Source organism: Cupressus sempervirens, chromosome 11 (genome assembly GCF_028749045.1).
Source record: "Cupressus sempervirens isolate cs-2001-9-10 chromosome 11, ASM2874904v1, whole genome shotgun sequence".
NCBI classification, from domain to species: Eukaryota; Viridiplantae; Streptophyta; class Pinopsida; order Cupressales; family Cupressaceae; genus Cupressus; species Cupressus sempervirens.
The window spans coordinates 157,139,639-157,165,467 of record NC_143128.1 but is presented as its reverse complement, the minus strand read 5'-3'; the positions used below and the strand labels follow the sequence as shown (position 1 = coordinate 157,165,467).

Here is a 25,829-nt window from a genome sequence, read left to right as displayed (position 1 = left end):
TGTGCCAAAATGGAAGCTTTGGAATAATATGTAAATTGTGAGAATCTAATATTTTAGATATACATTTTTTTTATCCCAATGAAACATATTGTATATTATTTATATATATTGTTTTCCAAATCTAAGAAAACTTTTTAAAAATTATAGATTATTTGCATGATTAAAAAAAAATACCCCTTAGAATAAATTTAATAATCATCATCCAATATTGATCTAACTAAACATCCTACCAGGTTTACTCCATAAGAATTACTAATCTTTTGTAAATATGCTTCATCAAGAATCCTTAGAAATTTCTTGATTATATTTTCTTTTAATCTCTATATTGTACTAAAAAAATGAGATGGAAGATAAATTTTCAGCCATGTTAATTCTCTATCTAGCAGAAATTTCATTAAGTAGGCTAAGTCTAGGTCAATGAGTTTTTTGCACCATTCCTCATTGTGTATGATGTTTGGTGCATTTATTCCTTTCTGTTGTGAATAAAACTATAAGTTCCCAAAGTCCACTTCCCTGTAAATTAAAATGTGGTGATGAACTATCACTTGTAGTATTAGAATGGTTTTATTGTGTATCTATTAATAGGTATTGTCACATACATTATAAAGATAGAAGCTTTGAAAATTAATAAACTACAAACTAACCTAAAATTGTTTCTTGCTACCATGACATGAATATAGAATCTATTAATATATCATTGAGTTTTAACACTCTTCCTTTGTCTACCCCTTCTCTCTTGTAAGGATAAGGTTGAGGATTAATAGGAGGAATATATAATAAAAGTGTTTTGACTCAATAAGATACTAACTCATGGATTTTTTAATCATGTTGATGATTGGAATGTTCACTATCTTTAAAATGTTTTTGATATGAGTTGAATAGTTTTTGCATCACACTTTCTAAAAAACTAAAGTATACATAAAAATAGTGCTTGATTGAACCAATACTCACATTACAAAATCTAAATCAGCATGAAATATTTTTTTCGCAATACCCCTTAAAAGATAAACAGTGAAAGATTCTTTGCATCTAAAAGTAGAGGATAAATTAAACTAAAAAATTAAAGCTTTAAGTTGCACATACATAGAAAGCTTAGCTAAACAAAGTTAAAATTGACTCACCTATTAATCATTTTATTTGGGTCATATGAAACACCTGGAGCCCAAATGAAATGCACCATTGCAACAATAGGCAACATTCATCATCATTCTCCATTGATGATTTCTCACTTATGATTGATGATTCAATTAATTTTTCCACTATGTTTCTAAGAATGCCAACTAGCCTTTCACTAATCCAAATCCTCTATAGAAGAATTTTCAACTTCAAAGAAGACTTCTAGTCTCACGCACATCTCTCATTCATTTCACTTTCATCTTCGACTTGTTGAATGTTCTAGCCTAAAACATAAGGAAAACTCACTATTCTATAATTATTACTATTTTTTTATTATATTCTTTCTTAATCAATGATTATGACTAATATTGTAAATATCATTTAATCAGACTAGGACATTTCTTTCCTTTCCTGGTTGTGAGCCATTTTTGTTGTAGTTTCTATTTTATATATCTGTAATTGATGGTTTTGTTTACTTTTACTGTAAGCCATCTTAAATGGTTTTCTATTTGATCTTTTTCCTTTCATAAAATGTAATATCCCTTGCTCGATTGTATAGGATTTGAGAAATATTTCATTAAGTATATGCAAGTATTTTTTCAGTCAATAATCTTATATGAATGGTGATGATGATATCTCTTCCTTAAGATATCCAAGTTATCCAAGTGTTTGTGCTACAACTTAGTGTTCTCAGGAAGTCATCCTAAAATTATTAGTGCCACAAATTGTGCTACTCAAATGTGACAAGGTTCTTAGGGCATAATTGATGAATCTAGTTTCAAGGAGTACACATATTGTTTTTGCATTTTTTTTTCAAAGCCTATATAAACATGGAGCGATTAATTGAGAAGAAGGAATATGTTTGTACATTGACTCTAGGGTTGTCCTTGCGATAATAAAAAGAGGTTGGGAGAAGAAGAATAATGTGAAGAAACATAAAAGAAAGCTCATGATATTCTTCTAAGAAAGGGCACTATTTTATGTTATGATTATATATTTTTTGATTTCTCATTGTTGATTTCTTTTGGGGGTTAGTAAATAGTATCATTGAAGATTGACAAATATACTTTTGTAGGAGAGATTACTTGGTTCATGGTGCACATGAGAGTGGCAAGGCCATTTAACATTCTCAAAGGAATTTCCAACTTTTTTTATAGAATTATCTTAATCTTGAATGTTGTCTTGCATTCGTCTCTTTCTTTGATTAATGGTATTTACTAATCAAACCACTCTTAGAAAAAATCTCCACCTAAAAAATAGTCCAGTATGCTTCTAGTTTCTATAAATCTGAGCTTGTAATTCTTTCATTGTAGTGATTAGGGCATTGAGTTAGTCTCAGCTATTCATAGAATTTGCGGAGGGAAAATGGGGCATGTGATAAGAGTATAAAAGAAGGGAATAGGTTTTGTGTTTGAATCAAATACCAAGCACATAAAGGGACCTGCTCACTTTCGCAATTTGGATTATCATGAGCTAAATGGGTACCTAAATGAAATCATCACACAAATCCTCAAAGACCCTAGGTGTGACACCCCCCTTCACCATGTGAACTTCAAGCATCCCACACGTTATTGGGTGTAGCACAAGCTCTTCATTGCTACTGAAGGAATCTATAGTGGCCAAACTGGGTGTGGAAAATGTGCTAGTCCTTAGATCTATTCCTAAGGGCATCATGGTTTGTGATGTAGAACAACATGGGGGAGATCATTGCTCCTTTTTTTAGGCCTCTAGAGACTATGTAATCATCATTAGTTATAGAGCCATGATCGGTCAGATTGCTGGTTGTGGTCAAATCGAGGCACCAATGTTGAAAGTTGGCACTACCTAACATGAATATAGGCCCAAAAGAAACCATTGGACCAAGGTGCATGGAGTGGCAATTAATCCAGTAGAACATCTACATATCGAGCATGCTAACATTATCTGCTGACATGCTCCTCCTATTAGTTTAGGTAGCTTGGATAGCTGTTCATCTATATGTGATTAATTAGAAAATATTTTTTGGTTAACTGAATCCTTCTAGAAGCAACTAGAATCCTATTGGTTAGGTTTTTATCAAAAAGCAACTAGAAACTTATTGGTTAGTTTGTTATCAAGAAGCAACTAAAAACTTCTTTATTAGGTTATCTTGATCAAGAAGCAACTAGAAACCTCTTGGTTAGGTAGTATAAAAGGAAGGTCAAGGGAGGCATTTGGTGAATAGAACAAAGGAACACAAGAAGTGGTAGAAGCATTTGTAGTGTCAGTAAATGAGCTTGCAGTAATAGAAAATAATCTTGCATTGTTAGCAAGGGCATAGTGATAGTGTTGGGGATAGTAATGGGGAATATCAACAAGATAAATTAGGAGGTTGTCTAAATTCAACCAGTGAGAGGTAAGAAATTTTGTATCTCTTGATTTTTTGAAGTTAATATATTTTTCATCTACAGAACTAGTTTTCCCTTAGGGGTTTTTTCAAGGACGATTTGTCCAAAAATATTATGTTCATTGTGTTGTGAATTTCTTTCTATATTTTATTGGAGAAGTCACAGTTGTGTTGTTTTTTGATATTAGCTATGAATTTTTTTTTAGTAGTTTAATAATTGTTTACCATAGGAGATCAATAAATAGTGACTGTAATAGTGTCAATTTTCACATGGTATCAGAGTAGTGTTGAGGGTAGAACAGTTTTTCCCTATTAAAGAAATTAAGGGTTTATATAACCTAGTGTGATCTTTTTAGAATTATTATTTCTTTAATCCCTTGAGATGGCTTCAAATACTTTGAGAGATCGGGATAGATTGGATGGTGCATCGAATTTTGGTGTCTAGAAGACTAGAATATCTTTATTGTTGGAAGAGAATAGTATCAAGGATTATGTTACCAGTGTTTTACCTATACCAATGGATGTGACACAGCTTGCAACATATAAGGATGATGCCAAGGCAAGGAGGAGTATCCTTGATGGTGCAAAGAATCATATTGTTCCACATATCTTATAGCTAGACATGGTGAAGAAGATGTGGGACACCATTCTGAATCTGTATCAAAATGCTACCACTAATAGGAAGATGATTCTAAAAGAGAAGTTGAAGAATACCTAGATGAACTAGGGAGAAGATGTTACAAGTTACCTCACTAGGCTTAGACTTGTCAAGGATGAGTTAGTAGCTATTGGAGATAGTACTAGCAATGATGAGCTATTGAGAATAGCCCTAAATGGATTTTCTAAATAATGGAGTGTCTTTGTTCAAGTTATCAGTGGGTGAGATACCTTATTGAGTTGGGATTGACTATAGGCTGATTTCACTCTAGAGGAGTTTAGACTAAGTTTTGTAAATGGGACCAGCAAGAGTCCAAAAATTGAGGTGGAATAGGAAAACATTGCACTAGTAGGGAAAGGGAAAGAAAAGAAGGGATCTAGCAAATGATCCAATTCAAAAAGAAATAAAAAGAAGGACCTTTCTAAGGTCAAGTTCTTTGGATGTCATGATTATAGTCACACTATCAGTGATCTCCAATAAAGGAAGAAGGCCAAGAAGTAGGTGACAACTTCAGCAAGTGCAAAAGAACTCTCCAATGGAATGGAAGATGAGTTTGCACTTATAGCTTGTATGGTGAGCTCAACCTCATAGAATATCTACTATATAGATAATGCGGTGTCATTTCATATGATAGAAGTTAGAGAGTACTTCTCTAGTTATAAGGAAGAGAACCCCAATATCTAGATTTTTATGGGAAACTTGTCCAAACTCAACCTAGTTGGGAAAGGGACTATTCAGTTTTAGAGGGAGAATGGAAAGATAATTCTAGTTCATCATGTGTTGCATGTGCCAAGATTAGTTATGAATTTTATTTCTATAGCTATTCTTTAGGATAGGGTTTATAATTTACTCTTTAGAGGGACACATGTGTTAATTAAGCACAAGGATTGGAAATCACCCATCACTATTAGAGTTAGGAGTGGTTGCCTTTATGGGTTGCAGTTTGATACTCCTAAGGTACTCATGAGGAATTTTAATACTAAAGATCTTGGAGAGCTATGACATATGAGGATGGGCTATATTCATCATGGAGCACTCAAATTTTTTCATGAGACAGTGATAGGTGTTCTAGAGATGACCACAGAGCATGATGATGCATGCAAAGGGTGCATGTTGGGGAAGTTTGTGAAAGTATCTATTCCAAAGAGTGATACTAGATCTGAAGGTGTTCTTAATCTAGTACATGTATATGTATGTGTACTAATATTGACAAAGTCTATAGGAGGATATGAGTACTATGTTACTTTTATCGATGGTTTCTCCAAGAAGACCTAAATATACTTCTCAAAGACCAAGGATGAGGTTTTCAGTTGATTCCAAGAGCTCAAGGCTCTAGTGGAGAACTTGACAGGAAAGAAGGTAAAGGTTCTTCAGCCAAAAAATGGAGGCAAGTACAAAGGAAATAACTTCTAGGAGTTCTATACCAAGGAAGGAATGAAGAGAGAGTGGACTATTCCTTTCAATCCACAACATAATAGAGTTTTTGTGAGGAAGCATCATTCCATATCAGAGGCAGCAAGAGTTATGCTACATGACTAGGATATGCCTCACTACTTATGGGCAAAAACATGTTGTACAATAGAATACATTCATAATAGGGTTCAACTCAAGGCACTAGGGAAGATGACACTAGAAGAATCTTTCATAGGAAAGAAGCTAAATTTTGGTCACTTAAGAATATCTGGGAGTTTGGCATATTGTCATATTCTTGGTGATACATATACCAAGTTAGATCAGATTGGAGAGAGTGGGTACTTTGTTGGGTACAGTGAAACCTCAAAATCATTAAGGATTTTTGTTCCTGGGACTAGAAGAATTATTGTTAGACATATTGTAAAGTTCATGGGGGAAAAGGCATTTAGAAGGTATAGAGATTTTCTAGTAGATGATTAGAATGGGTAGCCAAGAGAAGCTCCAAGGCCTAAGCAAGGACAAGAAAGCACAAGTATAGTTACTAGTACAAGTGTAGGCTCAAGTGGTGAAGATCCACAGAGCATGGATGATGGGGACACGACCCTAGCATAGAATGGACACAACCAAAAAGGGAAAATTTTATTAACTATGAAAATATGCTAGTACATTCAGTATAGAGAAAATAAACTTCAAAACATGCCCTAAGGGCTTACAACAGTATAAGTCTGGAGATAATTTCTCCTTTTAGTACCTCCTCTCAAACTCCACTCCAAACTACTTTTTACAATGCCAGAAATGTTCTTAAATAGACCTTGGAGGGTTAAGGATTAGGAATACATTCTAGAAAGTGCTAGTAAGCAACCACCGACCAAATAGAAGGCTCTAGAAGTTGCATTAGAAGTCAATGCAAAATTAGAAGAATCCAAAAACGGTAATCAAACTTTCGGGAGGCATAACTTTTGAACTGTAGCTCCGATTGACGAACCGTTTATATTTTCAGAAAGCTCTTGAAGTGCTCTATAGCCTAATAGACCAGCTTCACTCGTCCCCCATTTTTCAACCCTTTTTGAGGTCATTTAATGCCCCTAACCTGACTTTGAAGCATTCTTAGGATGTCTCCAAAAACCAAAAAACTGCGATAATTTTCAAATCGTGAGGCCTTTTGACCTGATTCTTTTTTTGGAATGCTCTAAATTACAATTACATTCATCTGGCCAATTTACACCTTCTTGTTCACCAAAATGATGGCTCAATTACATACTCCTATTTTTTTTACATTTACACGTATCTCAAGGTGTTCAAATACTCTATCCTAGAACACTGATAGTGGAACTGTGAGAGTTGGAACCTTTATTTGACCTAAATGGGTATCCAAAAATGAAAACACATGAAATAAGAATTAAGTCTAAGTAAATTTTTTTGGTTGACACGGGATTGCCCTTATACATCTGGATGCTCCTGCATCAATGGAGCAATAGGTGCTACAATAAATAAATCTAGAAGACTTAGAGGTTGATATTTCATTCTCTACAATTGGTACTAGGAATCGTGAGGTTCAAGAGACACTAAGGGATATTCATGAATTTGTGGGAGCTCCTAGGAAGAGTACTAGACAGTGGAGACAACCGGCCAAGTTCAATGACCATGCAGCATTAGTTAGTCAGTTGGTAGATAATCAACCTTCTAGCTATCAGAAGGTTGCATAACATCAGGTATGGCAAGATGCTATGGTTGAGGAGTACTCCTCAATAATGTAAAATTAGGTGTGGGAGGTAGTTCTTATACCAATAGATAGGTCAATCATTGGATCACATTGGATCTATAAGATAAAGCATGGTGCAGATGCTAGCATTGAGAAATACAAGGCAAGGTTCATGGCCAAATGGTTCTCTTAGAAGGAGGGAATAGACTACGAGGATACATTTGCTCCAGTGGCTAGGTATACTTCTTTAAGAGCTTGCAATCTCATTTGTAGCACAAATGGGATGGTAGATCCATCAAATGGATGTAAGGACAACATTCCTTAATGGTAAGTTAGAGGAAGAGGTATACATAGATCAACCAAAAGGTTTTGTAGCACATAGCAAAGAGACCCACATGTGTAGATTAAAGAGAGCATTTTACAAACTCAAGCAAGCTCCCAGAGTGTGGTATTAGTGCATTGATACATACTTGCAAGAAATGGTCTTTGTGAAGAGTGAAGTGGATGCTAACCTCTACTACTTGGTGGTTGATTGTGAGATTCTCATTCTTGTTCTTTATGTAGATGACTTATTCCTTATAGGTTCACTAGGGCTCATAGAACACTGCAAGAGGGACATTGCAGAAGAGTTTGAGATGAAGGATTTAGGACTTATGCACTACTTTCTAGGCATAAAGGTGAGGCAAACATATGGAGAGATTTTCCTTGGTCAAGGGAAATACTACATTGAAATCTTCAAGAGATTCGAGACGGAGGATTGAAAAGCTATGTCTATACCCATGTCTATATAGGTAGTTGATTAGTTCGCTTATATATTTGGTCAACACTAGGCCAAATATAACATTTGTCAACTCTCTTAGTTAGTTCATAGTTGAACCAAAGAGAATGCATTGGATAATGGCCAAGCATGTATTGTATTCCTTGTGTGGTACAGTTGAGTATGGGATCAAATATATTTGAAGTGAAGGTATTAGGTTGATGGGCTATAATAATGTAGAATGGGTTGGATGTACAATGTAAAAAAGAGCACTTTAGGGTGTTGTTTCAATTTGGGATTAGGAGTTTGCATCTTGGTTCAAAAGGAAGAAAAAATCTATGGCTCTAAGTTTAACAGAAGCATAATACATAGCAACTAGTATGGTGACATGTGAAGCTATGTGGCTTCATAAGTTATTAGTAGCCTTCTTTGGTTAGAAGGTTGAGACTATCGTGATACACTACGATAATCTGAGTTGCATCAAGTTTTCTAAGAATCTACTATTTCATAATAGGTCTAAACATATAGACATCATATATCACTTCATCAAATATTATGTACAATGGGGGCTTGTGTAGCTACAATACATACCTAGGTAGTAGACATTGTGACTAAGAGATTGGGGAAGGCTAAATTCATCTTCTTCAAAGATAAGTTGGGTGTCATGCAAAATAGGTTCCTCGCTAAGAGGGAGTGTTAGTCTAAGTACCTTCGATAGTTATTCATCCATATGTGATTAATTAGCAAATATTTGCTAGTTAATTGACTCCTTCTAGAAACAACTAGTAACCTATTGGTTAGGTTGTTATCAAGAAGCAACTAGAAACTTCTTGGTTAGGTTGTTAACAAGAAGCAACTAGAAAATTCTTGGTTAGCTTGTCTTGATCAAGAAGCAACTAGAAACCTCTTGGTTAGGTTGTAAGAATTTTCCTAAGGGAAAAATTCACCCAAGAACTAAGAACTCAAACACAAGCACACGGTAGACCAAAGAGAGAGTATGATCAGAATGACAATAAAGTCAATATGCCATAATTCATGCAATATACTGTACATGCAATGTAATGTAAAAGTACACTAGGAGTGCCTGTATATAAAGTTCGCTGAGATACATCTAGAATGCCTCGTAATCAGCATCATGATAAGTCATACAACCAAGCACATGTCCACTAGATATGGGTTATCTTCCATTAAGCATGGAAGTAAGTGTAGTGATGAGAGGATAAGCCTACAGGGTGTGACACACAAAATAGTGTTGTAGACACCATGTGCTAAAATAGAGTTGTGTACTTTTGTGTTGTCAATATGACAACTCAAAAAGGTGCTCAAACTCCGAAGTGTCTCACAAATAAAAATTAATTAAATAATGCATTAACCTAAGTAAACTTAAGTAAGTCTAATAAGTAAATACTTATTTACACCAACACCCCCCCTTAAGTGCAATGTAGGGGAATGCACTTAAGCTTACAAACTAGGATGAAGATACATAATGGGTCCCAACTGCTAGGCCATATTAGGAACCCATGTACATAATGAAAATGCAAATCTCCCATAAAGCAGGGAAAGAGGGGAAATCTCATGGTGAAAACCCTCCCCAAAAAGGAGAGATAAATAAGGATGCATCAATGGATGGAGTAATGAAGATCCCCCCATTATGACATACATCTAATATATACATAAGAGAATAAGACAAGGAAGAGAGACAGAATAGGCTCCCCCCCCACCCCCCCAAAATGAAGAATGCCAACAAGTGAAAATCGCTCCAATGAAGAAGCTGGTCCAAGAATGCAGAATGGTGTTCTTCCCCTTAGGAAGAAACAAAGGAAAAGGGACACTACTAAAGGTGTATGCTGGCCTTGAAACTTGCTCAAGTATCCTCGTGCTAATGCTGATGTTCACCCCTTCCAACTATGCTGAAACAAACGAAGGCAGATCGGTCAAGGATGTTTGTTGAACCTGTTCCACTCAACCATATGTCTACTCAACTGGCAAAGCGACCTCCACTAATTTCTATTCATAAGGATCCACAATCATGCCAACCTATAAAGATTGATCATGTAGAGAATGGACATGAGGGTCAGAGTGTGCCCTCGCAACAACTGTAGAAGGATCACCTTCATCAATGAGAAGATGTAAGTCCTCAAGTCTATCTCCCAAGTCAAGTGAAGCTGGAGCTGGAAGAAAAGATGTACCATGCTGTGATGGACCTTTCACTATGGCAATATAAGCATGTGGACTGGACTAATGTGACATCTCACTATAACAGTCGACAGAACTCCATGTGTCTGAACCTGTTGAAGCACTATCGCTAGTGTCACTATCAGTTTCCACTATGTATGATGTGCGGAGAGGAGTAGAGGACAAGCTGGGAGAACTTTCTTCAAAGTGAACATCCTTCTCCACAAAAATCTCATGAGTCTCTGGATCCATAAGTTTGTAAGCCTTCTCATTGTCTTCATACCCGATAAAGGTACAAGGCCTAGGTGTCAGTGCCTTGCAACTCTTGGAAAAAAGGTTTGCCCATGCTTGACAACCAAAGACTCTAAGGTGACTCACAACTAGTTTTCTGCCGCACCATGCCTCAAAAGGAGTCTTGTCATCTAAGGCTGAATGAGGAGACCTATTAAGTATGTGAGTAGCACTTTCTAATGGCTTCAACTTCAAGTGTAGGATCGAGAGACTTGGCCTTAATCATGCAAGTTTCCATGGTCTTGAGAGTCCTAATCCTCATAGTTGCAACATCTGTCTTGTGCGGACTGAATGCTAGTTGGTTCTGAAGATCAATCCCCTTAATTCTGCTAAAGTTCTTAAGCCTTCTGTCTACATATTTGTTCTCATTGTCCACCCTTAGTACTTTGATGGCTTTCCTTGACTTGTGTTCAACATGAGTCTTGAATTCTTGAAGCTTCTGAACCAATTCATTCTTATGATGAAGGAAGAAGACCCAAGTGAATCTTGAAAATTCATCAAGAAATATGAGTATGTAGCAGCCTTGGCTGACTGAAGTCACTACAAAGGGTCTTGCTAATACCATGTGAACTAGTTGAAGAACAACTGGAGCTCGAGAAGACTTCCCTTTATCATACTTCTCCTTGAGATTCATATCCACTAAACAAGATGAACATTCTCCCTTAGAAAAGCTAATATTAGGTAGAACTTTGACCATATGTTTTGCGAAAAGTTGCTAAAGAGAGTGGAAGTGAAGGTGACCAAACTGCTCATGCCATAAGTTGATTTGTGAAGTAGAGTGAGTTAGCAAGGCTTGGGAAGGACTGCTAGGCAAAAAGTGGGAGAAAGAATAAAGCCTCTTTTCATCATTGACTTTTCCAACTGCAACCAATGAATCATCTTTGAGACTTCAAACCATCATAGAATTTGGAAGGAACTCAACCTTATGACCATCTCCAAGGTGAGTGATTTGGTAATTCGATAGGAGATTGGAACTTAGATTTGGAATGTAGAGAACATCTTTAAATTCCCCATTTTCCATTTATACATGTCCTATCCCTTCAACTTCCATCTTTGCATCATCTCCCATGAAGATGTGTGGTACCTTAGACTGCTTCAATGAAGAAAAGTCTTCCTTTGAAGAACCCATGTGGTAAGAGGCACTTGAGTCAAGTATCCATTCCAAAGAAGTTGTGTTTGCCATAAGTGCTTGACCTTTACCCTTGGAAGAGGTTGGAGTTGAATCCTTGGAAGTACTTGGCACTTGAATCTTGTTCTTCTTGAGTAGATTTTCTAAATCATCGATTCTTTTTGTCTTGCAATGATGCTCATCATGATTTGGCTTTTTATAGTATGAACAAAAGAGTTTATCCTTCTTTTCATTACTTCCTTTCTTGTTTGAAGAAGAACTACTTTGTTGAGAGGAGGATTGGTGTGTCTTAGATTGTATTTTCTATTTCCACTGCTTCTTGTTGTTGTTGCTTTTCCCCCCTTGACTTGATTTGTGATCATCACTAGCCACCAAGGCTTTAGAATTTGATGACTTGAGAAGTCCAAAATCCACCAAGTGAGATTGTTCAACAATCAACATGTCTACAAATGCATCAAAGGAAGGCTTCTTGTAAGTAGATCCCATGGTCAATTTATGAGTATTAAACTTGAAACAAAGTTGGTGTACTTAGAAGGTAGCCTCTTTAGGATTTGATGAATAAATCTATCATCCTTCATGGGATTACCACAATCTTTGAGAAGTGCCCTATACTCATTAACTTTGATGATATAATCCTGAATTGTATCATAATTTTTAGGATCCAAGAGAAGTAGATCATCTTCAATCTGAAATCCCTTTTCTTCATCCAATTTACCACACAACTGTTCAAGTTTATCCAAAGCTTCCTTAGGTTCTGAACAATTCTTAATGTGAAAGAGAAGATCCCCATGTACACAACTCCTAATTACACCTAAAGCCTATTGGTCTTGTCTTTGCCAATCAATGAGTATTTTAGCATTAGTAGGTTTAGTAATTGTACCATCAAAATATAGACTATATCCTTTTTCTATTAATCTACTCCATGCAATATATTTCCATATATAATAGTTGTGTGAAGTTAAAAGAACCAAAGCTTTACAATGTCGAGAAAGGCCTCATTCTGAAAGTGAGAAATTGGTCCACACAACACTAGAATCTGACTTCAGATCTAAAAAGTAAACAAAAAAAAATATGCACTTTAAAATAAAAAAAAACTCAAAAAAGTGACCAGATGTGCCTGTACGGAGCTTCTGAAGTTGCAAAACGTAGGATTATGTAGGTACAATCACCAAAAAATGCAATTTCTGCTTAATCTATGCACCAAAACTAGAAAAAAAAACCACTACTAGAAAATTCAAAAAAGTTTACCTGATTTTTAAAAATATTGCACCTGAATCGGAGTCTAGATGTCTAAGTTATGGGCTCACAAAGTCAGGTTGCCAAACTGAAATGCAATCTAAAGAGGGGTTTGGATCAAAAATTGTTGGTTTAACTTTGACGATCAAATGGTCGTCATTGTAGCTATAAAATGCCTAGGAATGATGGTCAAATGGCTATCAATTTTAACCTCAACAAAAGATGACATCAGCAAAAAACTGCACCCTACGGTGACATGGTAGATGACAGGGCTGCTGACTGTAATTTTTGTACTGTATAGAATGTACGGATGAGGTTGTGGCATAAAAGGCCAAATTCCATGTGGCATGTGGCAGTTTCGATTGGTGAGGTTGCAAGGCCATGTGGCATGCAACTGTCCACGTGTTGAAGTCTAGAGGTTGGGCTGCAGTCCACATGGTGGTTTTGCAAGTCTCCACATGGCAGGAAGGAGTTAAATCACCATTATAAAGCGGCGGGTGAGGGAATCTTAGATGGTTCTCAGAATATCTGCCAGTGTTTGAACACTTGAATCGTCGGAATAATAACTGCAGCATGGGTAGGAAAGTCCTTCACAGCTGAAAATGTGTCTGCGACACCAAAAAAGGTTTGTGCATGTGTAGAAAGTTGGCACAAGAGGGATTGCTCAAACATTGCCAAAATTCTACCAAAATAGTGTGTCAGACAATGTGCTAGAAACCTCAAACGCGAGCGGGAGAGTTATGGCCACTAGGATTTGCTTGATAACGTCAAATTGGCTATCAGAATATTCATAGAGGTGTTGGGAATCTCAAATCAGATGTCGAAAATGCACGATTTTTGGGGGCAAGATTTGAGACTATCGAGATCCACTAGTTCTATCAGAAATAGTGCAAAGGCCAATGGCAAACAGGCCCTCAATGCCAGAAGTCAAGTGTTGTCAATGAAGACTCTACAGGTACGGTGGATTTATCGTAAGTGAGGGACAAAAGAGTGATGAGTGGTGTGTCCATTATCCCACTTTCAATATGGGTGTGCTTTAAGTGCTATTTTAAAAAAAACATTGCGGTGAATGCAAAGCGAAAGAAGCCACCGGATATTCAGTTGGGCTTTGGCTAGTAAAGTATGATGTCGGTCTGGTCGGTTGATCTCATCGAGTGTTGTATAGTCTGGTCACTGTAGAATGAAAATATACCCCTGCGAAATAATAAAATAATCTGCGGGCTAGGGTGTGATGACCCAGTACCATAAAATAAATTTCTCTGACAAGAAATAATTTTGAAAAAAGGCAATAATTTCCAACAATAATTCTGAAAATACCCTAATTGTAGTGACAAAATAAATTCAGATCTAAAAATTAATTAAATAGATCCAAAAATGACCATACCCTGATTGAAAATCGGGGCCTTCAAGTTTCAATTTGCAAAAAAAATTTTCCTCACGGTCCACTTTAGGCCAAAATAGGCATTTTTATAGTCAATTTTCACCAGTTTAGCATTTCAGATGCAATGGCAAGGTCAAATTTGGCTCTAGACGCTCCCAATTTTTGCAGCACTCCGAATTCAAGCTGAGGTGATGAAGCAAGTGTGGTCTCGAATGGCTATGTGATGAGAAAGTCTCCAAGTTGCTCTGATACCATGTAAGAATTTTCCTGAGAGAAAAATTCACCCAAGAACTAAAAACTCAAACACAAGAAAACAGTAGACCAAAGAGTGACTATGATCAGAATGACAATGTAGTCAATATGCCATAATTCATGCAATATATTGTACATGCAATGTAATGTAAAAGTACACTAGGAGTGCCTATATATAAAGGCCTCTAAGATACATCTAGAATGCCTTGTAATTAGCATCATGATAAGTCATTTAACCAAGCACATGTCCACCAGCTATGGGTTATCCTCCATTAAGTACGGAAGTAAGTGCGGTGATCAGAGGATAAGCTTACAAGGGTGTGACATGCAAAATAGTGTTGTAGACACCATGTACTAAAATAGAGTTGCATACTCCTGTGTTGTCAACATGATAACTCAAAAAGGTGCACAAACTCCTAAGTGTCTCACAAATTAAAATAATAAAATAATGCAAAATAATTAAATAATGCATTAACCTAAGCAAACTTAAGTAAGTGTAATAAGTAAATAAAGGGAGGCATTTGGTGAATAGAAAAGAGGAACACAAGAAGTTGTAGAACCATTTGGAGTGTTAGAAAATGAGTTTGTAGTAATAGAAAATAGTTTTGTAGTGTTAGCAAGGACGTAGTGATAGCGTTGGGGATAGCAGTCGAAAATATTGGCAAGAGTAAGTAGGAGGTTGTCTAAATTCTGCCAGTGTGAGGCAAAGAATTTTGTATATTTTGATTTGCTGAAGTTAATATATTTTCCATTTGTAGAATTGGTTTTCCCTAAAAGGTTTTTCTAGGAATGATTTGTCCAAAAATATTGTGTTCATTGTGTTCTGAATTTCTTTTTCACATTTTATTGGTGAAGTTGCAGTTGTGTTATTTTTTGATATTAGTTATGAATTTATTTTCAATAATTTAATAATCATTTATGATAGGATATTAATAATTAGTTACTACAATAGTGTTAATCTTCACACCTCCTATACAAAAGGTTGGATTGATTTCTTTAAGGAGGACTGGATGTGATCATTGGTGATCTATAGTTGCATTGTATAGTGATAGAATTTCTATCTTAAGTTCGAGATTACACACTTGCAACAATATTGATATAAATGATAACTATAGTTTCTATTATGATCTCATTTAAAACCTTTGCACCCAAGTTACAATATTGATTTGATTATAATGTAACTGCTCATTTGTAATGTTTGTACATCGATATGATAATCTTAAATTTTTCACTTCTTTGTTGTCACGATTTTTATTTAGTCTATTGCATTATTTCTCTAAACTTATATTATTTTCTATTGCATAATGTTTACAAGCTTTGAAATAATTTGTTTAGGTTTTCTTGCATATGCTTATCTTTTCAAGTCTCTTGTGAATTGATTATCTTGAAAACATGCCCTTTATCCATCAACATTGACTGTAGCATTCTGTGGGTCTCCTTCGAATGGTAACTAGGTGAGTATGTGTGATTGGTTTGTGATTCTCCTCAACCTAATTCCAATATGCTCTATCTCTCTATATACCTATTCTTAATTTCCAACCCCTCCCCTATATGAGTGGTGTGTAGTCCTATATATATCTTTAAAAATATTACTCACATCAATCTTAGGTTGAGTAAATTTGTGGCCAAATTTTTTTAATTTCATTTTTTCAAGTTTTAAAAATTGAATCCTCTTGTTGAGTAGATTTAGAACACAATGGACTATAGTCCATACCCTTAGTCATTTTGAGTTGAAAAGTCTCATAGCTTTCTTGTTTTCTTTAGACCATAGAATAGTCATAAAGGTTATATTTATTGGGAGGAGATTGTATGTGTACATTTCTTTCTTTAAAATCAGGAGGATAGATAAACATGTCAAAAAGGTTAATTTTAATGGGGATGATAGATAAACATGTCATGAAAACTCTATAAAATTTTCATTTCAATTATATATAATTTTTGAGAAATCATTTATAGGGAGGAGATTATATGTATGCATTTCTTTCTTTAAAACTATAGAATGATCAAGAAGGTTAATTTTAATGGGGAGGATAGATAAACATGTCAAAAAGGTTAATTTTAATGGGGATGATAGATAAACATGTCATGAAACGTCTATAAAAATTTCATTTCAATTATATATAATTCTTGAGAAATCATAGAATGCTTGTGGTAAGAGTATTGTAGTTTTGATAATCTAGGGTCTGGTTACTACATCACTATTTGCAAAGTGTAACTTTTCTAAATAAGTTGAACATCCATAGTTTGAGGTCATGAGAAGAATTGAAGTTAAATAGGTCAAAAAGGAAAATTCCCCATATCATTATGCATATCTATATTGTTTGATGTCATGAGAAGCTTAAAATATGTCACAAAGAAAATTCCCCATATAATTATTCATATGTAGATTCTCTATAGACTCTAAATCCTTTGAATGCTCTTTGATGTCACAAGAAGCATTGAAGTAAAATATGTCACCAAGAAAATTACTCACATAATTATTCATATCTAGATTCTCTATGGACTCTAAATCCTTTGAATGCTCTTTGATGTCACAAGAAGCATTGACGTAAAATATGTCACAAAGAAAACTCCCCATATAATTATTCATATCTAGATTCTCCATGGCCTCTAAATCCTTTGAATTGTTTGAGAACTTTAGTTCATCCAATGAGTATTCACTAAAAGGTGAAAACATGACACAAACTTGAATTTATGTAAGTTATATTTTTTAGTCACATTGTAACAATGCAAGATTTGTAGCTTATTTTTTGAGTCACATTCTAACAATGCAAGAATTTTTTCCCAACATATTCCAAATTAGTCTATGCAACATTGAGTTTCTTGTCACCATGTTCCAAGTTAGTCCTCGTATGATTGATTTATTTTATTCTACCATGCTCTTTGAACACTCTTATTCATATAATGGTTTATTTTATTCTTTAGATATTAACTAAATGCATATATAGATAAGAAGAAACTAATATAACAATAACAAATAGTTATCACCTTCCAAATATTATAACATTATAACAAGAACTAAATAATCAAATCCTCCATTTCTATTTTTTACAAAAGGCAGGACTCTAGCTATATAGCAGCTCTTGTTTTTAGTCTCTTTCCACTTTTAATTCCTTAGTAGTATTATATTTTATATCCTTTCCATGCTCCACATGGTATTACTCATATGCATGGGGTGAGACAATAATAATTCTTTGCCCCACTTTTAATGTATCAGAGGTAGTCGGGTTATCTTGTATTTTTTCCATCATCTTACTCTGCATTTTTTCTTATTTCATATTCTACTAATACCATCTATCTTCATCACTATAACAATGTCTCATCAAGTTTGTGTGATGGTATTTCTAAATATTGTTGTCCAATAAGAAATTACTTCATATATTTCTTCCTATCCTCTGTGGTGTCTATGTGGGATAACCAGAAAGATGAATAATTGACTTGCTACTTCGAAACAGAAAACTATATTGCCTTTTATAATACACATTTACACATCATGCCAATCATTTGAAAGTCACAAACTCTGGAGAGGAAAGAAGACTTATATAAAATCATGTCCACACAAATGCTTTTCAACTAAGACAAGGCATGCCTTTGTAACAACAAGAAGTCTTTGACTAAATCATTGTGGACACCTCACAAACACCTTTTGATTCAACACAAGGTTATTTACCCAACATGACATACACCTTGCATGGTGTTACTTCATTTGATTCAAGACATACAACACCTAAAAAAACTTATGATCAATCACTTGAATCTCACATACTCCCTCTCAAAAGGTTGCAAAACAAAATATACAAGGATTCCAAAAAGGTCAAAATAAATTGGGATCCATTATAAAATGGGCCCATGACATGGCCAACCTTATATTGTCTAGTACAAAGTTCTTTTGAATCTCATATAAAATCTATCATGTACACATCAAAAATGCCAAAACTTATTGGACAAATTACAAAGGAAAATAAAAGACTTAACCAAATACTCATCAATGAAGACCTTGAACATAATCAATGCAATCCTATTTTAAAACATGCCTCATCTACTTCAAATGACATGTGCAACATGGTATTTCCACCAAACACTTCACTAACATGTGGAATAATCTAATGGGGTCCACACCATGAATTTGAACAAATATCCATTCCATTTAAATCAAGTGATCCTCCAACAATTTTATAACCTTTTGTGCAAACAATCCAACCAACACCAAGTCCACAAATAATTTGGTCTTCAACAATGTTTGATGAAAATTACTTTATGTCCACAAATCCAATAAGAGCCTGGAGAAATTTCAATATGGATAGTATCAGTATGGGCATTTTTAGAGAACCTACTAAAATCTAGGTGTTGGGGGATCTCGACAGTAGCACCCACTATGATGAGCTCCTTGACCCAACTCTTTTGGTTCTCTCTGACAATGTTCATGAAACGAGTTTCAACTTTCTCAACAATGCAAAGAACAGCCCGATTGACAATTTGCGCTCCATTAAGTGGCTTTTTCAAGAAATTGAGATTCTAAAGGATAGGTCCAACCACACCAAAAAGAGGAGGGATGTCAAGGATCATGAGGCCAGAGGTAGTAAAGACCAGGTGGGCAGACAGGAAAAAGATAGAAGCCAGGACCCCAGAGACAATTAGGAGGATAGAATCACCCAGCTCGAGCAGAAGGTCCAAAGGCTGGATTTCGTCCACCAGGTTGTGACTAAACAGATTGTGGATACCCTCCATACCTTGAATGAAAACATTGTTAATCTGGAGGACTATCTGACCAATGTCGGTCTTGTGAGGAACGTGGAGCAGAGTACAGAGCACGAAACTAGCCAAGAAGATCCTCAGAAACAGACTGGAATCCAGGAAATTCGGGGGGACTAGATGCATTTCCTCCCCACGATCTAGGAGGAAGAGGCCAACCAGAAGGAAAGTGACGTTGTAGAAACCCTGTAGGCAATGGAAAAGAAGGGGCACTAGTTTGCCCACCAGGCTCTGTTCCTGGCCTTTGTTTCTCAGGCTTCGGGCCTTTTTGTTTCTGGCCTTTTGAGGCAGCTTTTTTTTCTTTCTTTTCTATTTTAAGTTGTTTTATGCTATAAATCTTTGGGTTTTAGGACCCCTGTAAAACCTGTTTTACTAATCAAAAACAAGTTTGTCTCAAACAAACACCAACTCAAACATGCCAACCTTTTCATGTCAAACCAACATGATCAGTGAACATGTTCAACTCAACAAATATGTACAATATGTAAATATTAATTCCATATCACCAAAAAAATCAACCAAATAGAGAAAATCCACAAAAAATGTTATAGCAATGGTCCATCCCAAAAGATTCACATGGATGCAACACCAATGTCCTTCCAAGAAATTTACCTTCAAGAAAAAATCAATGTCTCCCTCGACTCCTTCATCGCTCAAACATTCACTAGAGCGTGTTCCTTCATCACCCTCAACTTTCACTTCCTATGATGACACCTCCCAAGGGTTATCCATAAAAAAATTTCAAGCTAGTCTCATTCTTGATACAAGTACATTTCATGAATCCAAAGTCTTAGACCAAATCTCATTATGTCCTCCATCTCTAAGCTATCCCATTTCAAAGAATTCAATTCAAAGAACATATCCTTCATGTCTATATATTGATCCCTTTTCAAAGCTTCCTACACATGATGGATTTCATAGCCCATGTCAATAGGATGATTCAAAAAGCAAAGAAATGAGTCCTAAAATAAATCAAGATCTCATTGAGCCTCATGTCAACCCTATCACCCTTATACATGATGATCCCCTTCCATCTCAAGCACAAAATTTCCTTCCATGTCCCATCGAGGTTTGATTTCCTAAGAAAGATCAAGATCACCCTTCCATTTCCTCAATGATCCAATTCCAGGTCAAGATAAACCTATCCCTTCACCCATATCCTCCAAAAGAAAGCAAAATGATCTAAATATTAGTTGTAAACATGTTTTTAAGTTTCTAGTTAAAGGAAGAGATGAGTAATTGGCCATAGAAGATTGTTAGATATACAACAAACAACCCAGCCTTGAATCTGATTCTGTTATTCTCATTCTATGATCTGCAATTGCATGCCACTGTGTGTTTTGCCCCCTTCTTGTAATTATTAATATTAAGTTACAATGATCACAATTCGATCTTAGCTCACTTGGTAGAGCAGAGGACTGTAGAGGGACATAAAATCCTTAGGTCGCTGGTTTGATTCTGGCAGATCAGACTTTTAAATTTCTTTTTTATATTATAAATTTTCATTTTGGTCCACTCATTATATAAAATTGTAATAGTTCCTTATCAAATAAGAGCTACATGCAGCTCAAGTCCCTGCCTTTGCTGGGGAGTATGAAAATGTATGTGATCAATGGCATGCCCTTGAGCACTAACAAGCTTTAATTGCTAAAGAAAGTTATAGATTTTGTTTTCTTGAATTCAAGTGGAATCTTTACTTCTAGTTGCTTAAATGTGCTAGCTAAGAGTTAACTCATTTAGCATTACTACTTTTAGTTTAATTTTTCCTCTATCTGGTTTTTCATTTCTCTCACTCATGAGAAATGGATCTAAGAAATTTTCAACAGTAAAAAAGAATTAGTTTTCAGATTATAAATATATGAGATTATATCAAACTCTGATTTTTGTTGAGACAATGCATACAGTAGACAATCTTATAGAAATCTGAACAAAATTATTAAAATTCAAATTAAAGTAGAAGCGGATACAAAAATAGTAAAACATCATTACAAAAACAGTAAAGCATAGCAAAAATTCCCAACAAGATCTTATGATATTGTTATCATTATTCAATGTGTAATTTCTAAGTCAAATTCATGGATCTATATATCTTTCATGTTCACAAATATACTGCAATACAATTTTAAGTTGATTTGAACTTGTAGCAAGAATAATACCGTTTAGAAATGCAACGATAATCTACCCCATTTATTTTAGGCAGGGGACATGACATAGATTTTTGTCTTGTATTTATACCAGCGAGCACATGCTAAGAAACAGCCAAAATTCAAGACCCCCATTATGCAGAGAAGAGCGTAAAAGTAATCAAGACGACCTTGGTTTATGTTATTTGCAAGCCAATCGCTATTTTTGTGAATGATACTGATCAACAAAGTACTCAAGTAGTATCCCGCTGCAAGTCCTGCAGCCACTAGAGCTGTAGCTATGCTTTCTACTATTTCTGGAAATTCTGCATAAAAGAAATCAATTTTCCCTATGCTCAAAAATGCTTCCGCCAACCCCATTATCACATGTTGAGGAACCAACCACAGCGCTGATATTTCTTCTACATTGAGACGCTTTTTCTCAACATTGGCAGCAACACCCATTCCTAGTGTGCCAATAACCATTCCTGTCCCTATTCTTCTCATTTGTATTATTGTTATCCCCTTTCTCTCTGCTAAACGAACCACCACTTTTTCATAGATGGACAATGTTATTGCACAGGCCAGTAGATTGAAGACAATGTAAGAAGCGCCGGTATTTGGAAATGTGAACCCAAATGCTTGTCCATTTTCAGTGCCTGCAACATTGAAAATGTGCTTTGCTGGGAATACAGGATGGCATGGATGACTGTGCAGGACCATATTGTCAATGTTTTTGTGATGGATTTAAATTGTTCCACTTGATCAACTATGGAGAGTCTCCATGGGTTCTGGTCTATTTTCCCATCTGAGGAAAAGTCCTCTAGTGTTTTAATGGCTGCTTTGTTGAGAAACCTGTTAGCAATTTGTAGGTTTTTATAAGTGAATCTCTCTATATTGAATATTCAATATTTTTCAACTGAAAAGAATTAGAATAAAATAATCTAATTTTTCAAGGTGTTAAGAAGACAGCTACTTGTGAGTGATTGCCACTCTTCAGTTATATTTTAAATAGAATTGTTGAGGTGTTATTATTATTATTATTAGTTATTATTTTTATTAAATCAGTAGATAATACAGCTGATATATAATACCATAAACTTAAGTTGTTTCAATCTGAAGACTAAGATTTTTGCAATAATTAAAATTTACCAAATCTCTAGATTACAACAAAATGATTAATATATTCACAAACCTACCGCTATCGTTATAACCTTTAGAACTTTTAACATAATCAAAACACCTATTACTGAGTGCCTCTAACCATTGCTAATCTTGCTAAGGACATTTGTCTTGCAGGACCGTCACTAGGCTCTGTCAATTCTCAATTTATTGTTAACATACTTTTTAATTGTATTGATCTCTTTGCGGTAACCTGGTTTACAACAACCATTTGAACATTTAAAAATTAGAATCCTTATCATCAATTTTTATTTAATTAAAAATGTTGAGCTGATAACCATGAATATCCATGCATGGCCCATACATTGAACTTCAACAATGGATAAAATAAGATGCCTTTGTTCAAAATTGACTCCTATCTTATCGTTTCTAAGCGTCCTTTTATTTTTAGGGTAAGGATATTTGGGGTCTGCAGAATTGCATACTTTAATAGGAACATGCCTGACTTTTTTCATTACCTATCTTGGATTGCATATTTATTAAAAATAAATAAAGATAATATTGTCTTAAAGTTTACACCAGACTAATGGGTCAAAATTGGGATTAATTATTATCAAAGTTTAGAAGACTTAAATTTAAGACCTTTTAAATTAATTTCTATTAAAATTCTTCGAATCTATTACAAAATAGAGGTCCGAGAAAAATACCTGAGCTGATGTATAAGGGGAAGCCCGGACTCAATTTTTTCTCCCTTGTATAACTCCTCTTCATTGGGTGGCAATGGCAAATGCCTTTTTCTGAGCCAGGCTACTATGACTTGGGCAAGCCCTGTGAAGGGGCTGCCCTCTGGAAGGACATGATTGTACAGCTTTGTCCCCCTGAAGAAAATCATTGATATTCCTGTCAGCAGCACACACAGCCCAAACCCTAATGCCCAACTTACACTAGATTGAATGCACACAATTAGAGTGAAGGTTAAAACGATTGAAACAAACAGAATACAATAATACCAGCTGAAGTAACTCTGAATCTGTCTCATTCCTTTTCCGCTACCCTTTTCGAACTGGTCTGCTCCAAAAGTCCCTGAATTGTATCTTAGCCCTGCCGATGCTGCAATTGTTAACGCAAAATAGAGATACAAAACTGCATACTGATTCTTCGTGGGAGCAATACATGTTCTCAAAGCTTGTAATTGGGGCCCACATAGAGGTGGTCTCAAGGAGTCTATAATGGCCGTCAGCATTAGAATGATCATTGCCTGAAATAAAACACACACCCAATTACTCACAAACTCGGGAGAAAATCAAAAACTACTCATATGGTACAATCCTAAAGTTAAATCCAGCTCAATTTCCATGCTAATAAAATGAACAATACTGTATTAAAGTTGAAAGATATTTGGAAGTTTGTTTCAATACAAATTCTGTATTAAAGTTGAAAGATATTTGGAAGTTTTTTCAATACAAATTCTGGGTATGTTGAAATGTCGAGATAAAATTATATACATGACTTGAGAAACAAAAAAATCATTTGAATTGGATGTAAACCCTTAAAAACTTATAGGTGGTACAATTAAAGACATTGATGTTGTTCAAATGTAGTAGACATAAAATATCAAACATGTAGATGGGAAATTATAGATTAACAAATAAAAGCTCAAGGCCATGTAATTAAAATAATGGATTACTTACAGAAAAGGAGAGTAATGAACCGATGGAGATAGCCCAAAAGAGGCCAAGATATGCATCTGCAAGAAATGCCCCAACCAATGGAGAGAGATCATCGAATATTTAGCAGTCAGCTTTCTTGGCGTTTGATAATGTGTTCGGATCTCCGTCAGAGTAAATATAAACCTTAAATTTATGCTCCATCTCAGCATAATTCCTGGGAAAAACCTCCGCAGAGTGGAAAACTGAAGTCCCTTTTGAATCAATGTCCACTCTAGCGACATAGAATATGTGGAATCAGAAGCAGAGATTCAGCTCTTGGTTTTGAAATCTAATATCGTTTTGTTTGAAGCTGAGGAGTTAAAACCTATCTGTTTCTCTACCTGTCCCAAATTATTTTGCTTACACCCTCGTAGGTGTTGGGGGCACTTTTTTGCTTTTCAAAATGTGAGAAACAAAGGATTTCAAATCCATTCAGAACACACCAAGCTCTATCAAATGGCTCCGATATCAACAATTGAAGTTTCAAAAGCAAGTACAACATATACTACTAGTGCTACTCCTACTGAGATAAAACTTATTCAAATTATTCATGAAATTTCCTCAAATTATTGATGAAATTTCCTCGATCATTTTTCTTTCCCCATCGCTACTGATTCCACATCTATATCCAATGCAGCTTGATATGGATTTCCAAGTACACAAAATGCTTTCATTTTTAGTACATTAGCAGACTTGAAGATTTATTAAATTTTCTATGTTTCATGATTGTGCATTTATTACAAGATTCATAATTTCTCACAAAACTGAATTAGAGCAATTGTTTAGGTTTATGGTTTTTGGAGAAAATAATGCGGTTCAATGAAACTAATTTTTCCCTTTGTAGATGAGTCGTATTTCATTGATCAACCTATTTGTTCACTGTACAATTTAAGCATTTACTCGATCAACTTATTTGTTCACTATACAGTTTAAGTGTTGATTCGATTGTAGACATTGATTAGATGCTGAAATTCAAATTATTTTTAAGCATTGACTTTGTGCATATCAATTCTTGACGATCATCGAACTCAAATCAAAATCTACTTATACACAGCAATTAGGCTTCTCATAGCATCTATGTTAAAGCCCAATGCTCTTGTATTTACTTTCTATAGTTCCCCATCAACTTCCATTATTATATTATTTATTGATTTATCTAGAAAGAAATACAAGTAGCTACCAATGTTTCTAAATCAAAATTCATGGGACTTCACTCTAACAGAAACCCTAATGCATATATTAAAATTTGGGAAATTTAGTATATCAAATAAATTGTTGTTTCAATAAAGTCATTTCATTTTTGTTGATATCATCTTTTTTTCTTTAATGACATTTTTTCAATGACATTTTTTCATGAGCCCGCTATTATTGACATTAGCTAGTATATTTATTTTTTATTAATTACATTAAAAATTTATATTTGCTTTGCACTTCTCTAGCACCATCAGATATGTCATTTTTATCTTATGAAACTAGATATTATTTAAATTAAATTAGTTTAAATTGAGAGGAACTTTAATGAATGCAATAAAAATCAAGACCTATATTGCAGGGTCAAGGTTGGGGCCTTTAGCCAAGGGCTCTTTTAACTAGTTATGGAGCCTAGAGGGATAGTCCTATACAACTTGAATTAGAATACAAAGGTATC

At 35.0% G+C, this 25,829-nt stretch overlaps 2 pseudogenes; one reads left to right on the top strand and one right to left on the bottom strand.

Annotated features, from left to right (window-relative positions):
* The first annotated feature begins 2,481 nt into the window (after positions 1 to 2,481).
* On the top strand, positions 2,482 to 3,046 carry LOC149528677 (large ribosomal subunit protein uL2x pseudogene; annotated as a pseudogene).
* An 18,373-nt stretch (positions 3,047 to 21,419) lies between these two features.
* Positions 21,420 to 24,259, bottom strand: LOC149528676 (protein NRT1/ PTR FAMILY 2.13 pseudogene; annotated as a pseudogene).
* Between the last annotated feature and the right edge of the window lie 1,570 nt (positions 24,260 to 25,829).